General features: G+C 31.0%; 1 protein-coding gene across 2 annotated transcripts in view; it reads left to right on the forward strand.

Moving 5' to 3' along the window:
- Positions 1 to 275: 275 nt before the first annotated feature.
- Positions 276 to 25,531, forward strand: part of LOC125055363 (cadherin-86C) — a 75,678-nt gene continuing 50,422 nt past the window's right edge. For both annotated transcript variants that reach the window (XM_047657794.1, XM_047657795.1), the window contains exon 1: positions 276 to 371. The gene's annotated coding sequence lies outside the window, so the exon portion shown is untranslated. The remainder of the gene's footprint in view (positions 372 to 25,531) is intronic.

Here is a 25,531-nt window from a genome sequence, read left to right on the forward strand (position 1 = left end):
TAAAAACTCTGATCTTCTTAAATTCATCCCAGCGTTAAGGTAAAATATGACAGAAGATAGGAAGGAAAGATAAATAAAATCCTTTAAAAAGTCATAAGTTTATATGACTTTATTTTTTTAATTTAAAATACTTCATACTCACGATGTACATATACTATTCTTTGTACGTATTTTTATCTTCAATAGAAGATTATTATTAATAAGAGCATATAGTAATAGGCTCTTATTAATAATGGTAATGTATCACGAATGTATTAAAAACTACTTCTATTTTCAGGTACAGAAGAAGATATAGTGCAACGCTTCTCGAATGATGAGGAGCAAACAGAGGTGGTGGGATAGCGTTTATTGCGATAATCTACAACCTACAGGTAAGATTATTAGTTATGTTTGTCGTGCTATTACATAGGTATATACTAAGGACTAAAATAAACATAAAACTATGTATTACTATAAACAAATAGATCTTGAGATAAACTCAATTCGTTTAATCAAACAAATATAATTACTTTTATGGTTTCTTTGATCGCTATTCATAAAACGCTAAAGAACGTATTATTGGCGATTTACGTAGCAGAAGATACTGTCGAATTCTATTCAAATATAAATTATTTATTCATTCTATAAATATAAATATATTTATGAGTATTGTGAAATGAATAATGCTTGTATTAAAATGACGCTAGAGTGTCGACAGTTGCCTGTATTACACTTGGATTTTAACACCCACGATTTTGACATTCTCGGCGCCTTTAGCATAGAAAAGGCTGCAAGAATATTCGTATAACTTCATTTTAAATATTTGGGAAGTACAGACGTGTAAAATGAGTTTTGTACCAGTCCTAGTTGCTCTACAACGATTGGTCTTGGCCTTAGATTTCTGTATTTGTTCCTTGTGTTTGTGCTTGACAGACGCCGTTGTGTTTTGTGTCTAAGGCATGCTGCTTTTCTGTTATATTTCTTTACGAGTGTTAATATGCACACGCTGAAATAAAATCAGACACAAAAGGGCACTCCAAAATACTCCTAAAAAGTATCATTTATATGTATACAAATATTACTTCTATACATAAAAAAATCAAATAAATTGAGTGGATCAAAACGCCGCATATTTACTTCATTCGTGTTACCTTTGAGAATTAGACCGCAACGTCACTTAAAACCATGAAAAACCATTTTGCATGCATTTCTCTCGTTGTCATATCACACCTACACGTATAATTTCACGATTTAAACGTCCCAACGAAATATATCTCGTCTTAAAGCGATAAATAACAAACAAATTACATTGTTCTACGAACGTGTGACATTTGCGTTTGAGAAATGAATCGTTATTCGTTAGGATGTAGGAAGAGAATATGTTGATAAAATGAGTTCACGAGTTCAGTTTCGCCCCGTAAAGACAAATGCCTGACAATGAAATGGCATTGTTAAAACGCTTTCTAGGAGGGTCTTTGTGCTAGACGTTTGTTATGAATTCATAGTATTGAATATAAATAAACACTGACTTAATATTAATTTTTGCTAGTTACACAGGGAGCGTTCAAGTATTACGTTACGAATTTTGGGAGGGGGGGGGGTCTTTTTGTAAAACGTTACGATGCGGGGAATTGAATTACGCGTTATTGTTATTTAAAGTACTTTACACCACATAATGGTAACTTTTACTATACTTCGGTACATAAAAACGTTACGGCGCGTTACATGGGGGGGGGGGAGTGTGTCAATTATGTCCAAAAATACATACGAGTATGCATTAACACCTAGTATTTAGAAATACTCAAATTTTGGATTTGTAATTATAATAGTGCTTTAGTGAATTAAATAGTATACCGTTCTAGCTCTTTTATTCGAGCCTGGATAATGCTTTCTCTCTTCTTCGAAATGGGTAATAAAATTTCGATATGCGTAACTCTACAAGCGAACAAAGAGTTGTTGGTTGCGTCAGTGTGATATAAAAGTTTTCTTCAGAGTAACGAAGGCTCTAAAAGGCTTGATATTTCACAGCGCTCATTAGACAGTTTACGAGTTAGAATGTAATGTGCAACATTCCTTCTACTGTAATACATAATAGCTGGTATGTAGTAGTTTGTTTTGTTTCTGATAATTATATTACCAAAACTAAAACGTGACTTTTAAATTCCACTTCGATACGTTACCATGTTAAAAAGTTAGGTTACCATGACCTATGTGAATGTGATATTTGTGGTTAAACTCCTCCGAAACGGCTCGACCGATTCTCATGAAATTTTGTGTGCATATTGGGTATGTCTGAGAATCAGACAACATCTATTTGTCATCCCCCTAAATGTTAAGGGTAGTCCACCCCTAAATATTTTGTTTTATTTTTGGATATTTTTTTCTGTTTTTATTTTTTATGATACAGCATTACAAAATACATACAACCCCTAATTTTCACCCCTCTACAATCAACCCCTATTTTTTATTATAGATGATATACATGGCAAAACGACGTTTGCCGAATCAGCTAGTAATATATAAGTTGTGAGTATGACGATATATTTAAGCTTCAAGCAAGTGTCACAAATTGTAAGTCTAGCTCCTGAGTTTCTGCACTAGAATTACGACGTTGCACCAATAGATATTTCTTTGAATTTGTCAAAATTGTATTTTTTTGCTAACATCATGTTTAATAATAAAAATCATTATTCTATACGAATCATTGACTTCTTGCACCGTTATTCTGTCCTATTAAACCCAACAACGAAATATGTATACGTAAACAAGACGACCTAAAATGAAAACGTTTATTCTCTAAGCTTCACTTTAGAGACACTCAGCTTAATTCGCAACACATTCAAAACGTAATTACATTTGACATTTCGTAATGAACATAAAGGATTTGTGTTTGACATAATTTTAGTATATTTGTGCTTTGTATTTTAGGCATAGATACAACATAGCATATGTTGTATCAGTATCAGTATTCTGTGCCTGAAAAATATGTTAATTTTTGGGTTAAGTAACGCCTTCACCATACTAGCCCGTGTTATTTATAAAGAATAATTTTCAGGGTCAATAGTCGTAAGCTAATACTAGATTATTAGTGGTAGATAAACGAATTCTCATATCATCAACGTTTTCTCTTTATAACAAATATACATGTTGAATAAAAAAAATTCAAACTTTGGTTGGTCGGTTGGTTCAAAATTATTTCTTAACACTTGCCTACTCATAGTTGTCAATAAAATTATCTCTTATAGTAGACTCATATTCATATTATACGACGTCGTAGATGCAAAATTATTGATTTAAGGAAACTTCGGACAGTATAAGTTTCGAAGAGAATTTAAATGTTTTGTAAATTTCATAAGTGTCATTAATTCAGCAATAAACTCTCCGCCACTCTTTTTAATCGCCATGTTTGAGTGTGATGGAGTCATGCCTTCAAATCCCGGTCGTGCAACATTGGATTTTCTATGCACATAGCACTTGCTCATACGATGAAGGCTTTGGGTTATTAAAAGGTCATGTAACCATAACCGACACATTTAATTATTCTAAAACATGTATAAATAAAATTCTAGGAAAGCGTACATCACCTGTTTTAATGTCTGTTATATTACATTTAAAGCATTTAAGTTGTGTTCGTAGAATTTATTAGGCATTTAACTAAATGGTTGAATGGACTAATAATTACTTAAGAGAGAAAAATTTAACTCGAGTTGAACAATGTTCATTTTATTTTTCTGTAGATTTTTTAATTACATGTTCACATAGCAGGTTTTATCTAATTATTTAAATATAACTCTTACTGACAATTCTGCTTTGCCTGCTTGAATTTTTATTATTATTAAGTCGGGCAAACGTGTATAGGAGACCGTGTAAAGAACTTTTTCATTTTATGCACATAAAAACTATTTATATTTTCGACATAGTTTTAGACATATCTTTAGCAATTTTCTTATTAAATGTATGTAGTTTGAACGTCGAAAATTGGAAGATGACTGTCAGGAACCTTATTAGGAGTTATCGGTATATTCAATTGATGCCTTTCATTTATGTATTTTGTAAATCTAATAGCTTCTTCAACCTGAAACAATTATTCACCGCCGATCAAACAGAACTATAGGTATTGTTAATGACTAACATATGTCTAATATCAATTCAGTACGCAAATGCATACAATAATTTGTGCCAAACATATTTGTTATCCCATATTGGGCACACCGTGTGCAGATAACATTTATTGCTCAATATTTATAGAACACGACTAATCTATGAAAACAATTGTATTTAATAATTGGCCGTTGGTCCGTGGGCACTTATAATATTCAAATTAGGCAGTAGATCAAACATGTTAGTTATTTTATTGATTTAAATAATTTATACTTATAAATAATTATGATGTATCGTTGGTCATATAATAACGCTATGAATTTACATTTTCGCTGATAATTTATGAGTATTCGTCTCAATCCTATTTAATAAGAATTCATTCTGCCAATATAAAAAATAATATAATCAATTATAATATTGTCTTTGCTTATGACAAGTCCAATGTTAATAAAACTCCTCAAATAGAAAAGCCATACATATCTTGCTGATCGGAACGGCTGAAAAGCTCTTGAAATCGTAAATAATGTAAAAAATTAAATAAATTTACAGTTATTTTGTTGGCCGATGAACATTATTCTTATATTCTATAAAACAAGTGTTTTTAATAAATATATACGCAACTATATTCAACCGTTACGTTGCTATCAGAGTCCGTTAACTGCGATAAACCAATGTAATAGTACAAAGAAGCTATATCACGACAAGTAATTTAAAATATCGATTAACTATCAAAGAAGCTATTATGCTTTTACTTCAACAAATTTAAGAGTATCACTTAAAATTATTATTAAGTATTTTAGGTTAATATTTCAAGTTTCATTAGGATAAAATATTAACATTTTTATATCATTATATGTACATATTATATACTGTGTGTAATTGTTAGTATTTGGTAAACCAGCACTGAAGATTCCACGAAAATGCTGTGTACAGATCTAATTGGACTTCAGGTTACAAATAATGTTTATTGTGTAATAACTGTATGTATTTAACCAATCTGATGTCTGTTTCTGTACCTTAAATGTAAAAAATAAAAAATAAAAAAATACGCTGTACAACATAGAATCGAATATAAAAAAAGAAGAAAATAAAAGTTTTTCTTCGTTTGAAATCAATTGCCTAAATCTGTTTCACAATGAACTTTTTCCTGTAGGCTTTAATTTTCACGCATACATATTTTCCACACAAATTCAACATTTGAAATATATACTTGGTTATTTTTATGTACACTATGTTAAAATTATGCAAATTAAAAGGCCGTACTCAGTCTGTCCATTAACTAACCAAATGATAAATAATGACCCTTAGTTGGTCCGAACAAAGGTACTTAAAAGGCGAAGCATGAAATGCTAAATCGTTAAACTGGCCTAACGGAAATAATGTTGCGCACTTTATTTACGTCAAAAATACTCGAGAAAGGAATTTTTAATTATAAACACATTTGAATCACAATCTGAGTTGTAAGCTTCAGAATTGCGCCTTATAAAGTCAAGATTACAAATATCAATTCAACTCTGAATTATTACTAACGTAGTTTATTAAAGTACTTTAAACTATCAAATACATTGAATTCCTTACACTCGTGTCGAGAGAACTTGTAATATATAAATTATTGAACCGAAAAATATGATTAAGCTTCTTAAGTGAGCCTAAAGCGGGCCATAGACGGACCGCATGTTGCAGTCAAGACCGACTGCAATATGCGGTTTGCTCAGGAACTGCTCGAGCGGTCCGTGTATTGCCCGCTTTAGGATCACTTAAGAAGCTTTAAGCGATGGCCCGCTTTAAATAAATTAAAAAGAAATAGACAATATTTTTGTACCATATAATTACATCTCGTACAAAACCTATGCTTGGTAAAACAAATGTACCAAGCTATATTAAAATTACACATTTAACTGTTGATGTGGCTGATAATATTCCTTCTAGACTATAATTGTACAGTGACTTTTCACTTTCTACGATAAAGAATAGATGGGAAACGACGTAGCAGATGCTATCTAGTCCCATCGAGTTCCATGATATTTAAAAATGCAAATTATATCTGACCTTTATTTATCGATAAATCGTCTAGCTACCTCAATTACGTCCGCGATAATAAATGACTGTCTTCAAAGTAGCTATTTGAAGATTTCAAAAATAAAAAGGATACTCTTGCGCAGGCAATTAACGTTGCGAGTTAACCAATAAATCGAGTGAGACGTGATTCGCAGTTGACGGCAGGTTTTAAGACCACTTAAAGGGGACCTTAGCATACGTTAAGTGTCTTGAATTCATTTGAGAGATACTGAATAAACAGAGGCATAACCTGCAAATGTACTTGGGGTTATAAATGTTTTTGTTTGGGAGTTTGGAGATAGTTTCTGAAAAAAAAAATTACAAGCACATGCATAAATTCTATTGATTTTTGGATATATTGAAAAGTAAATTGAATTGCTTGTAGTGGGAGGAAAGCGAAATCTCTCAAGAGAAAAAAAGCACTAGATACGTCATTGAAGTAATTATTCTATACTAATATTATAAAGAGGAAAGATTTGATGTTTTGTTTGTTTGAAATGAATAGGCTCCGACACTACTGGACCGATTTCAAAAATTCTTTCACCGTTGGCAAGTTACTCTATTCCCGAGTGACATAGACTATGTTTCATTTTCAAAAAAATTAGGGATGCTTACAAAACTTGAATAATCTAACCCAAGGGGAAAAAAAATTAACAAAAAACTTCCTACAATCGCGTGCGCTGCGAAAATTATTAATGATAGAACAAAATGATGTATTACAATTTTTCAGGACATAATTTAATGGCATAACCACGAAAAAAGCATGGTGGAATGGTATTCTCCTGCCGTTTCTCTTGAATTTACTACTATGTAATATAACAAAAATCTTAGCCACAGCAACGCTTGGCCGAGTCTACTAGTCTTATTATAAAATTAATGAAAACCCAGTGTTGACGTAAAATTATGTAATAAAATTATTATAAGCACTATAGTGCTATTTGCGAATCACACGCCTGGCACTTTCTTTGGGCGTTTGTCGTTTCAACCTATCTTGGATCGTGACTAACTCTACGTGTGTCAATACGTGCTTACTGCGGTAATTAATCGTACAATCTTAACAGACATTATTAACTGTGGTTTAGTATTATGTTTAGTTAACGTTGTTATACGTTGTTATACTTGTAGTTTTTGTTAGTATGAACGAGTTTAAAAACACAGTTAAATGGGATATTGATGGAACTAAAACTAAATATACACATTATCATCATCAAAGTGGCAAGGCAGGCCATTGAATCATTGTACACTACCGAGACAGTGTCTAGGAGAGCAGCAAGGAGAACTATTGAGAAGCAATCCATAACGATATTATTAATAAGTGTTCTGTTTTTGTTCTATCTTTAGGTTTGAAGAAATATAATATAATAATTTTACTTTTGTAGGAGAATATTCGATATTTAAAATTTAGGTTTGAAGAAATAATTTGACTCTTGTAGGAGAAAATTCAATTTAATTCCTTTTTAAAACTATAGTTTGTCGTAGGTCCTGAAAAACTTTTACGTTACCGACAAAGTACTAAAATCCAATTAGTTGTGTTAGTACAGTACTTGTTTTTATAGTGTAAAAAGGGCCGATACAATTAAATGTAAAACCTTTTTCCCGGTTCTCCCTCATTACTCACTGGTTACGCAAGTTCGTCAGCGCAGCATGAGCCGCCTAAAATGTCCTTCCATATAACTGGTTGGAACACCACCTAGGGTTGCCAATAAAAATGATATTATTGAGCCCACTTTTTTTACGAAACCACCTCCCGCCACCTTTAATTAAAAACCATTTATTAACCCACAAATTTACAAAAATAAGACCTATGTACAAACATAACAACAGTTATAAATAAATTCAATTGTTTTTCAAAAATATGATGTTATTTGTAAAGTTTGTAATGTCAACTGTCATTAAGGTAATGACAGCGTCACTACCAGCGACCTGTGCAGAAATGGCGACTGCACCTTTTTATCCTCTGTACGCATGGATGTTTTAACCTGCGCAACATTTTAAGCGTTTCACATGAGTTATAATAGAACAACCAAGAATTTCAAAGATTAGTAATACGTCGTAAATTGAGATTCACATTTATTGTAGAATTGCCACCCCTATAAGACCCACTCAACTAGTTCCATTATACAACGTATAGGTTAATAGGGTATCAATATTATAACGCCTCTAGCAGACCGACTATCAGATCGGTCTCAGATACCGCATAATGACTATTTTAGGGATATTATTGTTTGTTCAGCTTATCGTGATATTGGGAATTGATTGAGAATTAAATTTTATATTTGGTTTGTTGAAACGAACAGATTTGGAACAAGATATTCTTATCGTGTTTTTGTAATTAATAGCTTATTTGTTTCGTTTTATTTTTTAATGACAGGTTAAATGATATTGTAGATAGGAATGACGTTGTTAATTTCCCTGTAATTACTTCGTGTTCTATAAACAAGAAAAGGAACAGAAACTTCCTTTTCCTTTGTTACTAAAGTGCCATGTTTGATATACAATGGCAAAATATTTTTATTTTATCATACATAAAAATAGTACTAAAATAGAGTATAAAACTAAACTACTCGACTAATGAATGGCCAAATGACTTGTATTATATGTACTGTCATATAAATACATTTAAATAAATACAAAATGAAAAATATATATTATATTTTACACAAACCAACAAACATGTGAAAGACAACTTGTCATTATCACTTTACACTTGTCTTGTTCTAACTTCAAAAAATGTATACGACCGACAGTTAATTTAATGGTATTTAAGGGCATAAAGCATCAAGCATCAGAATTTGACAAATGAATTTACGACCACCCAGCAAAACGCACGCAAATGGGGTGTTACATTCAAGCGTGTGTTATAATATTCAGAAACGAGACAGCAATCCTTGACTTACCTTCACTGTTCACATTTGTATTCAGAGACGCTCGATGTCAAACTTGGGCTTAGTAGACGCCAACTGATGGAAATAGGCGACTTGAGACAGAGTAAGCTAATCTCCCGCTATCAAACGGACAATCATGTAATTAAAAATAAAAATATTAATTAATGATTCTTTAAACTACACAAATAAACCTTTAAAATTCTTTATACGCTAAATTAATTAATTTATTTATAGGTATGCTTAAAATTTCTATCTTGTTAGTTTTACGCTCTTAAATTGATGTTAACATGTTTAAATATTTTAAAATGAATGCATTATTATATTTTTATCTGGCTTCACAGATTAGTAAAAATATTTTCTCTGTAATCATACCAAAAACAATAGAAAACAGAGTTGGCGAAACTTGACAGGAACGACGTTTCTGAATACGATTACGGCGACTCGGCTTACCACAGACTTCAATAGTCTAACAATAACTGAATCTCAAGGTTAGAGCGAAATAGCTAAGTGTCAATCCTACTTTTTACAGAGTTACTATTTCGTTCGTTCGTTTTTATTTCGTTTTGGTTCTTAAGCTTCAACATAAAAAAGAAACACGATTAAGTATCAATTCATCGAAACGCATAAACATGAATATTTTAAGCGCTAAAGCCAAATAATCTTACGCGTTTATTATAATAGATATTCAACACCAAAACAAATGAGTGGCGCTTAGAATACTTTGTCAACATATTCCTAAAATGTAAGGCAATTTGTTATTGTATTGTGTACCCACGTAAGATGGCGATACACCCACACATTACTATATTAGTGGTATTAGTGAAAGTTGAGATTGACGGTCCGTTGTCTTCGTCAGAACGTTACATAACTGCATATAACTATTAAGATAAGCTGGATAATACAAACAATTTATTTGTAAGGAAGGATTTAAATAGTTGTCTAGAGTTCCATAACTGTTGCTATATCGAAAATACGTATCGTAACCGATACAAGTCGATTTTGTTTTAAAAAAGCTAATTTGTTATTCATAGATAACGACTCGTTAGTAGTAAGGATATTAAAAAAGCTGAAAATTAACTAACTACAATAATAGGTTTGTAGGTATATAATATATTCTATGGTAGCTATAAGAAGTGACAGTTATATTTTATTAAATGACTGCAACTTATACTATACAATCTTATACTCTTTTAACGTTTATCGCACGCGTCTGCGTAGCAAGGAAATGTTGACGCATGCGCGAAAGCGTTTAAATTTGCGCAAGCAAATGCGAAGTTGCTAACGAATCGTAGTGACGTTACCTTATGTTGTCAATACGGCGGCGTTAAGTTAGACACAGATAAAATATGATTAGGTTAAAGAGAAATTTGAATGTGGAAGGTTTTTCATAATTGTCTACTTTTGTTACGTTTTTATATAATTAAAAAAGTACACATTTTTTATAGACTATTATAACTATACTAACACGTTAGGCAATACTTACTTATCGTAATAAGTTACTACACATTGTAGTGTGTGTGTATAGTACTTAGTAAAAAAAGGGTTTGTCTAGCTAACTTCCTTTCCAACAAATCAACTTGTGATTCCAACTGTAATCAGAAATTCTCTATACAAGTGTCAATACAATAATGCATTACTGAGAATCATAAAACGACGGCCGCATAGTGATTATAGGCTTAACAGATATAAAATTTAAATGATATCCTGGATATTACAGTCGCTATGAAGTGTTACGTATATTTAGTTTTAATTAAATTGTAATGAATTTTGTAAGAAACGTGCAATTAAGCTAAATTCTTGCATAAAGATAGAGTGAAAAATATTGACAAGCGTATTTACATTTCAGAATTAATTAGTAATTAATTAAGTTTATTTATACAAATATTTGTTTTAAGTGAAAATGATACCTCGAACTTTTATAATTCATCAGATTCACATTGTTAGTTTTTGACTTTTCTATATTTTTATTCCATCCTAATAAATCACGGCTAAGGCAAACGATCCAACATTAAAACCTACAGGAAAATATATGTATGTATGTATACATTTTCAACTTACTGCCTTGGTTGTAAAAAAAATATCTCCGTCTCTTTCTATTAAATTGCATTAACACTGTGATGAAAAGAGACTACATTATTTTAGCATTTGCTCCATTTGCCAGACTCCTCCATAAAAACACACACCTCAAGTTTCTATTTTCAAATAAACAAAAGTGACAATAGATTCATTGAACCTTCATCAATGAACAAATAATATTTAAGAAATCCAACCCTTAATTATCCTGTAACATTTACTATCATTCTCCGTAAAACGCTATAAAAGAGTCTTTAAAGTCGCAACTCTGATTGGCATGTCATGAGCACACCGGTAATGGCAGTTAAGTGTAGCAAGAAATGACGCTTGCAAAACTTGACGATGTGGCGATTATTCGCAACCGGCAATCTTATGTCTATTACTTGTACAACTATGTGCTACTTTGAATCCGCGATAATAATTATCAGTGTTTTAATAAAACAAAATGACAATCGTGCAGAAACAAAAGACGGTCGAACAGTTTTCTTCAACGGCATTTGTGCCTCTGTATATTCTCTATACAATATTATATTTGCCATGATTACTGCTGATAGCTTTATTTTTTAGTATCATAATAAAAAATTCTTGTAAAATAAAATAGCTGGCCATCATTTTTTTATTTTTTATTTTTGCTATTTTGCCATAACAAAGTAATTAATTATGTGTATATTGGTCTTTTTATATAATGAGTAATTTTATCTTATTTAAAACCGTAAATTTTAATTAAAATTTTTGATATTGAACATTAAACTCACAGCTAAATCAATGTTTGATATGTTTGCGATCAATGGATAGACATTCTAAAACAAACCTAGGCTTAAGAGAATGCTTCATGGAATCCGAGTTAGCATAACTAAGCTATATTTATTTAAGCTAGGAATTATAGCGTTTCCTGCCCCTTTATGGATTGGTCTCAATAAATCTATGAATCATTATTAATTCAAATGAAATGCATTGACGAAACGTGTGCTTGTCGCATTGAAGAGGATTTCCTACATCCTGAACACGTGTTTGTTTAGTCATTAGGACGAGTACATACAACAATTATGTAAAGAAGAATTACTATTTAACTTCAAAATTAGATTTGTACCATTTATTGGTACTTCAAAGTTGGATAACACGAATAACACTTACATTATAACTTATCCATAATTCCATGAGGTAGCCTAAAGGTCGTTTTTACTGAAATTTTGAGTAATAAAATTATCGAATAAATTTTTAACGAAAAGTTTGAACTATTTTAATTGATTTTCAATTACACGTAAAAGGTTCATACATCCTTTATCTAATTTTCATCTTTATTTTTTTTCATCATAAACCCTTTTTCGTTTATGAAAATGATGAATTAAGAAAGCGGTTGATTTCTATATAGATGTGGACTAGCCCGAAGTAACAAATTAGGTTCTGTATAACTGTTCTGTTGGTTATACGTGCAAATATTTAAGCTAATTTTATAACAAGGAGCGGCCTTCGTGACAGTGTTAGGCATCTAAGTACCTACTAATAATATCGCTCGAGCTTTGCTTTAAGTTTGTTCAACTTTTCAAACGGATGCAAAGATTACTTTACTAAACAGCTTAATAAATACGTGCCATTGGAGTATTTATTATGCCTACTAAATATTTATAGTGCCCTTCCAAAAATAATATTACAATCTAAAAGTCCGCAGATAAATTAAGTGTTTAAGCTTTTATTTGTGATGTTGATAAATGTGAGCGATTGGCTCTCTAAACTACTATTTCCAAGTATTTTAAGAAGACATTATCTTATTATAAAATCAATAAACTTTAATACATTTGTAATAAAACAAAAGGCATGTTTGAAAGGCAAAATTACTAGTTAAAAATATTAAATAAATTAGTTGCCTCTTCGAAAAGGTACTTTCATATGGAGAAGAATGGGCAAGAAACTCCATTTTTACTTACGATATTTTGTGTACATTGATGTGAAGACCATATGCCTAAAAAAACTACTATACTAAAATAAAATAATCTCATGGTGTCAAAAAACAGTAGAGCAGACAACTAAATTATTATGTACATATATGGTGCTCACATATTCACAAATATTGCAACTATAGATTTTTCATTATTCTAAAAAAGTTCAATTTTAATTTTTAAGCAGTGTGTGAGTTACGTCAAAGTTGATTTTTTTTTAAACAGGTTTGATACCTTGTAACCATACATATCACAATTATTTAATTGCAATTATTTAGTTGAGTTTTTTTATATTTACAAAATAATGTTATTGGTTGGTTACGCATACAAGTCCCATATTCAATTATAAATTGTATATAAAAACGCTTTATTACCGAGGTGTGCAATAAAATTATAAGACAGTGCAACCGCATAAGTAATCTAGTTAAGATATAGTGTCAACGACCTCGATGAATAATAATAGGAAACGGATAAAGATTTATCGTGATCCCAGATTGAATACAAATGTTTACTACGAGTGATAAATAATTTCGAATGCACTCAGTTTTCAATTCTCCCTTTGATTACGATCTATGGATTTCTGCATTGTCTTATTGACAGTGAAATTTCTATAATTCATGATTTATTGTGTTGGCACCAATGTTTCTCCTTTATTGTGTATCTGTATTTTAAAAAATATGAACTAGGCGTACGTATTACACCTAAGTGTTTAGTAAAATAATCGCCACAGCTATTGTAAACAACAAAAAAAACCAGTGGGCCTTCGCTCGCAGTCTCCTGGGCCTCAGATTTCTATATCTACGAGTATAGTATAGTATCAGTTTTCTTAATAGGCAAGTAGATGATCAGCCTTCCGTGCCTGACACGTTCTCTCATGCCAGTTTCCTCATGTTTTCCGTTACTGTACGAGTGAATGTTAATTGCGCACTTAAAAAGTTCTATAGCCGGGTTTCGAACCTACGACCTCAGATTTGAGAGTCGCACGCTGATACCTGGCCAACACTGCTCTTTAAAAACAACAAATGTGTTTCAAATAATAAAATTCCGTTGCTACTCTAATTTCCCGTTAAACCCACCATTCCTTTGATTTTGAGTTGTCTATGTTTGCATATCTTCTTTATGCATCTCTTCATTTGTTCATATAGAAATATTACATCACTATCGCTTTAGTTTCGAAAAATACATGGCTGACGTAATACAACACGTGAGTGGTCCTAGATTGCTGCTCAGAAACTACTATTGACATATAGGTGAACTTGACAGATGACTAAAATGATACCGAATGATACAACACATTACACAATACGTCAGCAACTGTATATCATTTGTATCAACTCGTTACCCAATTATATAAGCTCAAATTCATTGTCTAATCCAGTTTATTGTTACAATACAATGATATTTACGGTCGCGAATAAACAGATAAAAGTTGTTGCAGATAATTTATTTGAGTTGAACCTTCGCCTGTTGATAAATCTCTCCAAAGTAGCCCAAGTGGAAAATTATTAATGGTGAACGTAATTAGAATTGTTTTGCGAGGTCGATTTGAATAAATGAATCTAATATTAACGGCCCGTTTTTCAGTAAAAATACTACCAGATTACAAAGAAAAGATAAAGAACTAATAGTATCCGTATTCGGTTGAAATATTTCAACCATCGAGGAGATACTTAGTAAGACACTTGATAATTAGCTTTTAAAATAAGTCAAACTGGATTGAAGTTTTGATTCCCAAGGTGAACTACATATTTATTGATCATACATATTAATTTAGAATCTCTAAGTAAAAGAAATAATGAAAGAGAAAGAGGCGAATGTTTTTATTATAGAAGTTTATAAAACAGAAATAAGAAATATGAACGTACGAGGCACTTTAGGGAGAATTACTTTATCCAACGAAATCACATCAGCTTTTATTATTACAATCTTAAAGCTTAACATTTAAAAGAAGGCTTATGCTAAATACGTATCTACAATCGTGAACGGCAGTCACTCAGTCCCAACAATATCTGGTACTGTCAATCAAATCAATAACCTAAGGTGTATTACATAAGATCAAGATTAAGCATCGGACAGTCATGATTGCGAATCCAATTGTGCCAGCAATCATCTCAGAACCCTCTGTGACCCGCCTTTCATTTGTCAATGCTTTGTGTACAAGGAAAATTATTGTTTACTACATATTTAATTTTACTATTGTTATTGTAAATTACATTTATCTTAAATATGGTTAGATATGATGTTTTGAAGTACCCAAAACACGCTAATATTCCTGTGATGTACGCTGTTGGAAAACTTTCTTGGAAGTGAACGTTCAATTGAAACATTTTGGGAGTACTCTCACTTCTTATCTCTCTTAATTTCTTTCTGCCTTATGTTTATTTTTTCCATAAGTTATCTTTTTTTTCTGATAACGCTACTATAATCAAACAAAATTGTGTTTTTTTTCATTTTAAGTATTAATGCATACTACAATGTGTAAGATCTGGTACCTTAAGTAAAAAATACCTGTGTCAGAGTTCCCAGCTTTTCCATAACAAATTTATTATATATATATAGAAATCTTATGTGCTTATGTTTGTAATTAAACTTCTCCTAAACGCCTGGACTGATTTTCATTAAACATTTACATATGTAAGTAGTGGCTTTGAGAATGAATTAGATTTGTTTATTGAATTTAAGACGTGTCATTTGCTCTAATATTGTATACACTTCTTTATATTAACAGTGAAGATTGTGATAATTTTTAAAAGCAGCATAGCAAATTAAGTAAGCGGCATCCAGCTGTATTTCCATGATGATAAGTACTATTGAAATATTTTGTTTTTTCAGGTATGTGCCAGTCCCTAATCTATTTCTATACAAGTGAGTAGTAAAACATTACAAGTTCTAAGAAATTTAACATATTAATCTTTGTTCTAAGAATTGGAGCATGCCACGTGTAGACCTGTTGTAGAAAGCTAATCGGCTAGCATAATACTAAATTAATAGCTACCTTGTTCGATTAATGAATTACGCTTAATCGATATGAATATTGCTACCCAGTACAATAATTAGTGCTCTCGTGCCTTAGCCAAAGCTTCTCAATGCTTTGTTAAATCCTTGGAACTCTACATTAAATTCTTTAAAAAAAGGCTTTTTAATTTACTGGAGGCTGTCTTTAGTGAATTGAAAAATTCACGTTAACTATTTATTTTAAATTTTAATAATTCATACCAAGCTTAGTAACTTGCCCCATACATAACGTGACCAAACCCCGTCCCGTTTTGAACGGGACTGTCCCTTTTTCCAATTACGATTGTCCCGGTGTCCAGTCCGGTCTGGTCGGTAAATGAACTGTGGGACGTAAAATTGTCCCATTTTCAGAAACCGCGCGAAAATTTAAGCAGAATATAAATAAAAAACATGCAAAGAGTTTCATTCGTTTTTTTTTTTTTTGAAATTGTGACCAGCTATATTAAAACAAATTTGTTCTTCTGATAAATATAATTATAACTAAATATTTTGGGTACCTATAAATTGTGATTCATAACTTTTAAGCCAACTAACTTTTTCTAAATAAATAAGTTTAAAGTGGATTTTTTTCATGGACTACTTATTTTTTTAACCTAAATTAAAACGATGTCCCGTTTCGAGTCAAATAATAAATGGTCACTTTACTCATACAAGAACAAAGCAATTAATTTTAGATCATTGAATCTTTATTCCAAATACATAACAGTGTTTAGGACCTGTTGCTACCTAAGTGTCGTAAAAGTTATTAGATATTTCGAAAGCGGATTATCTTAATTCAGTGCCGGTACATTGTATAAGGTAGCGATTACTTGACATTTATTGTTTGGCGCCAATACGTGAACCAAGCCCTCAGAACAGCGTCAGTGGTTAAAACACACTATCGAAATGTTACCTAAAATGTAAACAAAGGTTTTGCCGTTGTTAATTCGCAAAGTATTGCACGTGGCACAAACGTCTTGCTTTAAATATGATATACGAATATAGTTTTCGATTGACGAGTAAAAAAGAAAAATTTAGTTTGGCATAATAAAGAAATTATCAGTCAATAACATAGCTAAATCTCTCAATACAATTAATCTAATTTCAGTACTAATTTACTTTATGCTACAAACATTGATAATTTACCGATGATATTTACAAGAAATCTCAATTATAGAACACTAACACGCCCGGTATTGCAAAATTAATCTTAAAAGCGTGAAATCATTTCTGAGTTGCAATAACCTGACCCATTGCGAATACGGTAATATTTTGAAGCACAATACAATGATTAATTAAACATTTCGTTGGCTGTAGCCGCAAATCTATGCTTGTTATGCATACAAAGTGCTTAGGTGCCCCGGGCTGGGCTATGAACTTAGAGGGACAGGAATTTATACTATTATTATAACTGCGAAACCACCTTTGTTGGTTTTGACGGCTCTCAATTTTAATTGTTTTACAATACAATACATATAGAGTACTAATATAGCATCATCTGGGTTTATTTTAGTATAACGGTGATGAATTCTATTAATCAAGCCTCTAAATTAAAAAATAATCCTGCACAAGAAACTTGTCCAAGGTATTAATAATAAAAAATCATAGAAATTACGTGAAAAAAATTTCTGACAAAAACCCTTTGGCAAACTACAGCAAAAATTTAAAATTATCACTGTCTCTCCTTTCAGACTAATGTCATTTGTATAAAGATGCAAAGGTACCCATAATTGACGAGCATGCACGGTAAATTTCATAGTTGGATGACGCAAGAGAGGTAAGAGAGGACCGTAGCAAATAAAGATCCGTTGTCTCTGCCTACCCCATCGGGAAAAATTGTTAATAATATCTGTAGCTCCTATCGAAATATATATTTGTAATTGATTCTGTATAGTTCTAATAGTATAATAACTTCGACGTTCATTAAAACATCTGAAGTTTTTGTCCACAAAGCAATTAACCGAGAATATTACATTACAAATAGCAATATGTTCGAAGTACTCGGCATTCCATTCCACAGAATAACATGACTGTAGACACAAAAATATGTTCTTAATACGTAGTATTTGTATAAATGACATAAAGCTATAATTTAATCTGGCGTCAACTGGTATTAAAATGTATAAAATCAATTTATCTTGCGACAAGTTTTTTGCGATATCGAATAAATTAAAAAATAACTAATGATGATGAGGATAAAACGTACTATATTGTGAAGTCTATTTATTTATTTGTGCTTATACATGATATTTTGGTACTGAAATTGAAAACGGATAGTTCAATGAAGATTATTTTATCATGTTTTATGCATTCGTAGTCTATAAAATTTATGTAACAAATAATTATCAGTACTGCCTTGCGATTCTGTAACTCGCTTTTCGAACTCACACAGCAGTTTTCGCAGCGGCGGTCGCGCTCAAATCAGTCGTAAAGCAGTCATTTGACGATTTGGCATTCTGATCATCTATATATATAAAAATGAAACCCGTTTTCCGTTGTCACGACATAACATGAAAACGGCTTGATCGATTTGTCTGATTCTTTTTTTATAATATTTCTTGAAGTACGAGGATGGTTCTTACGGAGATAAAATTTTAAAAAATTTTAGTGAAAAAGTCTAAAAACAACACTTTTCTATATTCCCATACAAAATATTCGTAATAATATTTAAAGGCAATTTGAACTTTAATACCATATCATAAAGTTAAAGTGTTAGTGGCTCCTGACAATCGACTACTTAGACTAAACAGTCAATATCGAATCCATTAAGGTTTAAATAAATTCCTAAAGAACCAATCTCTGAAAAAAATGTATTTCTTAATCTCTAAGCGTTTCATAAGTAAACGGGCATAAATTTGGATTTAAAATAATAATTATTTATCTGTCATTAGATATAATGTAATGGACGATTCTGATTATGGCAGATGCATACAAGTGTTTATTCAAAAATTTATGAACAATATGGGACCCAGATTTCAGAACATGATGGCAGATATCTCGACCCTATGTCATGTAAAATATTTAAATACGTGTTTTTAGTTTGTCACGCGAGGTGAAGCTGTGGCACGCGAACTAAACTATCTTTAGGTATAAACACCTCTGAAGATGAAGAAAGCTTTGAATGTTAAAAACGACCATTCTTCTTTGTCACGATCTTGTACGTGAGTGCCGGTAAACAAAGTTCTGAATGAAAATTCAATGTATTGATTGAATTTTTTTGTAAGGAATTTTGAGAATTTTGTACCTTCAGGCATCAAGGTATTTTTGTGCTCTTATTTATTTAAAAGCAATAATAAAAAATAAATAAAACTTTCTATTCACACATTCATGCAGTTAATTTACTTGATGTTCTGTTTGGAATAGCGTCTTTCCAAGGCTGTAATGTTTATATATAAGCATGTATGAAACTTAAGCGAGAGACTGACCACGACGTGTGTAATGAAATAAATGCGCACTGTTTAGCCCAAAGTTTGTAAATAAAAGTCTGAATTAATGTGTATGTAATGTAATGTTTTGTTTTTCTCTCTTTAATTAAAACGTTAATTTGTTTGCCTACCCATATATGTATGTTCTCTTTGTAAACACTGTGACTTTGCTGTGGAATGGAAGCCTGGTTATCCATATCACAGGTTCTTGCCTAGTTTGGAAACCAGTCTCCCAATGCCTTTTCAATTCAATTGTAAAAAAAAAAAATGCTAAGAAAGAAGATACTTTTTCCGCGAACCCAACATAATGCTTTAACAAGGTACGCAAATATTCCTACGTTACAACCACGAAAATGTTCGTCGCTCATTTAAATTACAGTTATAAATAACATTTTACAATATGATTGAACCAGATCGTGCCTTCGATAAACGATAAACTAGCTTTATTTACTAATAGCTAAAATGGACTTGTTATTCTGTCCACGAAGCTAACAGTGTGCGGGATGATACTACGTTTTCCGAATGATAACTCCAAGTAACAACTCGTTACCATAAATTTTCCCATATATGTACTTATTAAATCCACTTACCAATGATGTTAAACATGGCCAGTACCCGATGTATTTATGTGCGCCTATTAATTTTATAATATACATTTTTCATTGTTCGACAAGCAGTTAATTTTATTGAATGATAACATATTATGGGCTTTTTTTTATATTTTAATGAAAATATAATATTATATAAAGATTCGTTTATAAAATATAACAATCAAATATACAGTATTTACAATTTCCTTAACCTACATAGTAATAATAAAAATAAAAATAAAACAAATTTAAAAAGTTTGGTCCATGTGGCAGTGTAACTTTAATGATGGCAGTATTAATCAACTTATTATATTATGCGTTCTTTGATATGCATTTTAAGGCTTTTGATGCTTGCTTTTATTTTCATTCTTTATTGAAATCAAATTTAGCCTATATACATCTTCATGGCAGTTTTCTAGTTGAAACTTTATAAGTGGTAGCTTGATAAAAGTAAAAATAGAAATTGAAACAATTCCCACATTGTTTCAGGTCGGAAAAATGTTATTCAGTCATCTCCTTGCTATATCAAACATATAATATTTACGAATAAAGACAGAATGTTATATGAAATGTATAGTAAACAAAAGCAATTCCATACCCATCTCACATTATTTATATAAATATATATATTTAAATAAACTCTATCCTTTGACCGATCTGAACCAACACACTAACAACATAACACATTAGAGCAAATAATAACTATCGCCTAACCAGTTACTAGGTCCGTTCTAAGTCATAGTTCATTTTGGTACACGCTATCTTATGCTTATTCGTGTGACCTATGGGAAGATACAGTTATTTTATCAATTTGAAACAAATCGCCAGTCACGATTCTATATGATTCTGATCGTTGAGCGTGTAATATCTAAGGTTTGGACTAGAAAAACTGTTCCCATGTTCCTAGGACAATTTACCGTTTGGATAATTCAATGTAACAATTTATATGTCACCGTTTATTCTAGTATTGAGAGATGTAATTGTCTTTATTATAAAGAGTAAATATGGATGATGGGTCGTCAATGAATAGATTTATTATGTTTTATGGTTGAAAAATATTAAATATTTATCAATATACGCGTCAATCTCTTATAATCCCTCAAATATTATATGAATCGATTTGAGTAAAAATATATTTAAATACTGTACTATTACTAATTGGTATCTTAAGTTAATAGGTGTTAATTGATTAGGGGTTTAATGTTATACTAAAAAAAGACTTTTATAATAAATTAAGGGAATGTTTAGTCCTTTGTTTCCATTAATAAAAAATAAATAGATAGCACCGTTTTAACTAGTCTAGTTTTAACTAGTAAACATCACAGCGTAAACACAATGTGATAGAAAGAGTCCTAAAAGAAACAGGGCAATTACACAAATTTAATTAGTATGAATACAAGGGTTATTTTTTTATGTAAGAAAAAAAAAGAAAATCTTTTAGAATTATAAAAAAATTATAAAAATTAAATCAAGCTTTTGACATATATTACCTATACTAATAACGATTTTATAACTATTTGACGAACATGGCTATAAATGAATAATTACAAGAATTTAACCTAAGGACTACACTTTATTGGGTCAACTAAGGTGAACCACCTTTTTCTTTTCGTTAATAATAATTAATGCTGCCTAATCCGAAACTTGGTCACCTCGATAAATTCATGGTATATTTTTACAAATAACTTCTGACATTTAAACGAAAGATTAAATTTCAAACCTTGATCCATTTTCTCTATCTCTTTATAAATAGGTAAATATATCCATAAACTATGTTACAGTAAAATATAGATTTTAGAAGATAAACAAAATTAGTACTTAATTACAAACAAAATACTTTTTTTTAAATAATTTAAAATTAAAAAAAAAACCCGTGATGCTACATCCTTTTAGGTCTGGGCCTCAGATTTGTGTATCTTTGTCGTAATTATTTGATTTTCTAATAGATAGTCATCAGCCGTCCCGCCACATGAAGTCGACTGTTTAGATCTAAGGCATTTCAGTTTCATCATCATGTTTTTCTTCACCGCACGAACTAGTGTTAAATGTGCATAGACAGATAGTCCATTGGAACCTACGACCTCAGGGATGAGAGGCGCATGCTGAAGCCACTAGGCCAACACCATGCTTGTTTCAAAACAAAACCTTAAAATACTTTTAACATTCTGTTATTGTCCATTAATGATTATATATTACCTTCCAGTAGGTATTTAACCACAGCGCATTAAATATACCCTTGATATTAAAAATCAATATAAATCATTAATGCTAATTTATTTACATATAAATGAGAGTAAAACTATGCATTCTTATTTTTGTCTTCAATTTGTAACGGTATGTTTCTGATGCATTATTTATCATACTTTTCATTGTATCGTGGGCGAATCATTTCTTTAAGGCTTATTTTAAAAACGATTATTCATTCATATTGGAGGCTCTGCATAATGAAATGCGACATTATACTTCTTTTAATATTATTTAAAAACTGAATGAGAAAGCGCGAAAAGCACAATTGATGAGTTAGCTTTATATTGTAGGTCTGACATGGCTTCTTAGTTCTACGTATGTATATTTTTTTTAAGTATTCAAAAAATATATATTTACTTACGAAAAATAGCTTAATATAGTTTGTGAAATCAACCATGAGTATATTCGTTACAAATATACAAATTGTTCCTCTTTTAAAACGATTCAGAATTTCAGAGAACTTTCAAACAAAAGCTTTATCTACCTCTTTATTACTACGTAGGGTAGGCAAGAACTTTACCTTATTGTCAAAAACCCGAGCGTTGAACCTTTTATCTCAAAATACCACATTCAGCATCATAATGCAACTCCCTCACAAACATGAGGTCATATCATTCGGTTATATAAATGCGAACACATTTTATAGTCTAACCTAAATCTCAGACTTTATTATATCATTGTTACGTTATGTGAATTTGTATTATGTGACTTAACTGTAATTAAATTAAATTTACTTTTAAAGGCAACAAAAATGTCGAAAAATATTATTATAGCATAGAACTTATTCATTAGTTTGAACTAATTCATTACATACATATAGTTTTTTTATAAATATGTAAGCGGAAAAAGACTAAAAAGGTTTGCGCATTCACAGATAGCAAGCAAGTCATTTTTTCTGCACATCATACCGAGTACAAGATTTTATTTTGAATATAGAACAGTTTCGCGAATAATTCGCGATGTTCTCTGCAATAACGCAGGTCATTTATTTGCACATAACTACCTGTCTTGGCAAATACATCTTTTTTTCATACATCTATAATTTAAACAAAGATTCGCTTGCCTAATTCTACTTATTTAACGATTTTCAATTTGCCACACTGCAACAAATAATGTAATAATGATATGTAACGTAGAGATTCATTTATTTATATGTCAAGGATTATGTAAAGTACAATAAGTTAAGTACGTGTGATTTGTTATTGACGTGAAGATTGATTCATTATAATATTAAATTATAGTGTTTCCGGTCATATGTACATTACTTAATAGTAAAATTAGGCTTATTTATTGAGATATATATAAATTGTCAATCAGTAATCCTAGCAATCGTCGACTTAAATGGAAATATATATATTGAGTTTTTTTTAAACAAAAAACGCTTGTCATAGTACACACCAAAGCTAGCCTCCAAAATTATAATAATAACTAGCCGTTTCGCGCCCGCTTTGCTGGACGAATTAAAATAAATTTTATGTTTCATTATTTTTTTTTTTTATATTTTTATTATTCTTCTTTTTAACTTCCCGCCAAGAAAATTGAAATATTTCGAAAATCGAGTTTTTAACAGATGTTGACGTTTTGCGGTTCTAGGAAGCCTCTTTTGTTTTTATTAGCGGGAAAAATTTTCATAAAAGTAAAACAGAAATAAAAAAATGAAGGAACGTTGGAATTAAAAAAATAAATAGCCATAAACCATCTAGGAAAAATTTCGCATCGAATGGTGGTAGTTTCATGTCGATACGATCAGTGGTTTAAACGTGAAAGAGCCTCAAACGAACACCATTTTCTTTTTATATATATATAGATTGGATCTTATCGAATATCTAAACTACAGAGATTCCCACACATAATGATGCGTATTGCCATAATTCAGAATTAATAGTCAAAGTTTGGTTAGACAGTTACGTAAACTTCCAACAATAGTGACCACTGTTGAGCGGCTCCACATAAATCGGTCAGTGATGTAACGCTTGGGTAATGGTAGGGACGACATAATTTTACGAAATTTATAGTAACAAAAATCTTACGATGCCTAACTATTCGTTAAGTATTTATCATTTGATTTTACTAAACACTATTCGAACGATGTATCTTTGCGCTTTCATTGTGTTGCAAACACGCAGCGTTTTCAATTTACCATACAAAAATCAATCAGTTCTATTACGACGTAATATACGCAACGTATAATTTTGTTCAAACATAAGGAGTTCTATGACTACATGATAACTATTTAGGATGGAAAAGTACAAAAGCCTATTACTACCCAAATCAACTTTTTTTTAAGGTTCAGGAGGAAAACGGGCAAGTTAAGTGATATCGCCGCCCATGGACAAAACTAACAAGACTTCACTCCACAGACTCGTAGCAAAACAACCGTATAATTGTTGGAATCTCTTCAGACAGACACACAGACAAACTTATAACATTTTGCATCGAGCGTTGGAGGAATACAATTGTCGAGTATAAAATATTATAATAAATTCGCGTTAATATCCGTTAAGGAGTTTTATTCGAATATTATTACGTAACATAAAGGAAAAGCTTTCAAAGAGAACTTTTTGAACTCCTCTTTAAATTTCAGTAACTTATTGCATGTATTGACTTGAAATTAATTTAGTTAAACCAACAGAAGCTTTTGTAAAACTTAAAGCCCTTACGGGATTTATTGAGGTCGTGTATATCTTGTAAGTAACTACTAAGTGGTATAAAATTAATAGTCAGCACTTCTTTGCCGTTATCCGCTTTGCAAAGGTCGTATTTAAGCTGCTTAAGTAATTGTCACCTAGTAAATTTAACTATTACGAAGAGATATTAAATTATATATTGACAGTAAATTTGGTTTTAAACTTTGATTTATTGACGCACAGATTTTGATGTAACTTTATCAATTCAAAGAATTATATTCAAAGTTTTTAATGATTTTTTATTTAGAGTCAGATATGTAAGAGATATTTATGTTATTGAGATAACGTTATTTAACCACCTTTACGGCTAAACGCAATTAACCTATAACAAAGGGGTTCAATTCCAGATTTATTAAATAAGAACCAATTGAAAGGCCGGCAACGCACTTGCGAAGCTCCTGGCATGACATGGCGGTATCACTTAACATCCGTTAAGCCTCCTCCCCGTTTGCCTCCTATTACTAAAAAAAATACATAATATAAAAAACGATCCATCTAGTAACCTATACATTGTTTGATGTTATCATGTGTTCTGTTACCCAGCTTGTATGTAAT

The sequence above is a fragment of the Pieris napi genome, chromosome 13, assembly GCF_905475465.1.
Source record: "Pieris napi chromosome 13, ilPieNapi1.2, whole genome shotgun sequence".
NCBI classification, from domain to species: Eukaryota; Metazoa; Arthropoda; class Insecta; order Lepidoptera; family Pieridae; genus Pieris; species Pieris napi.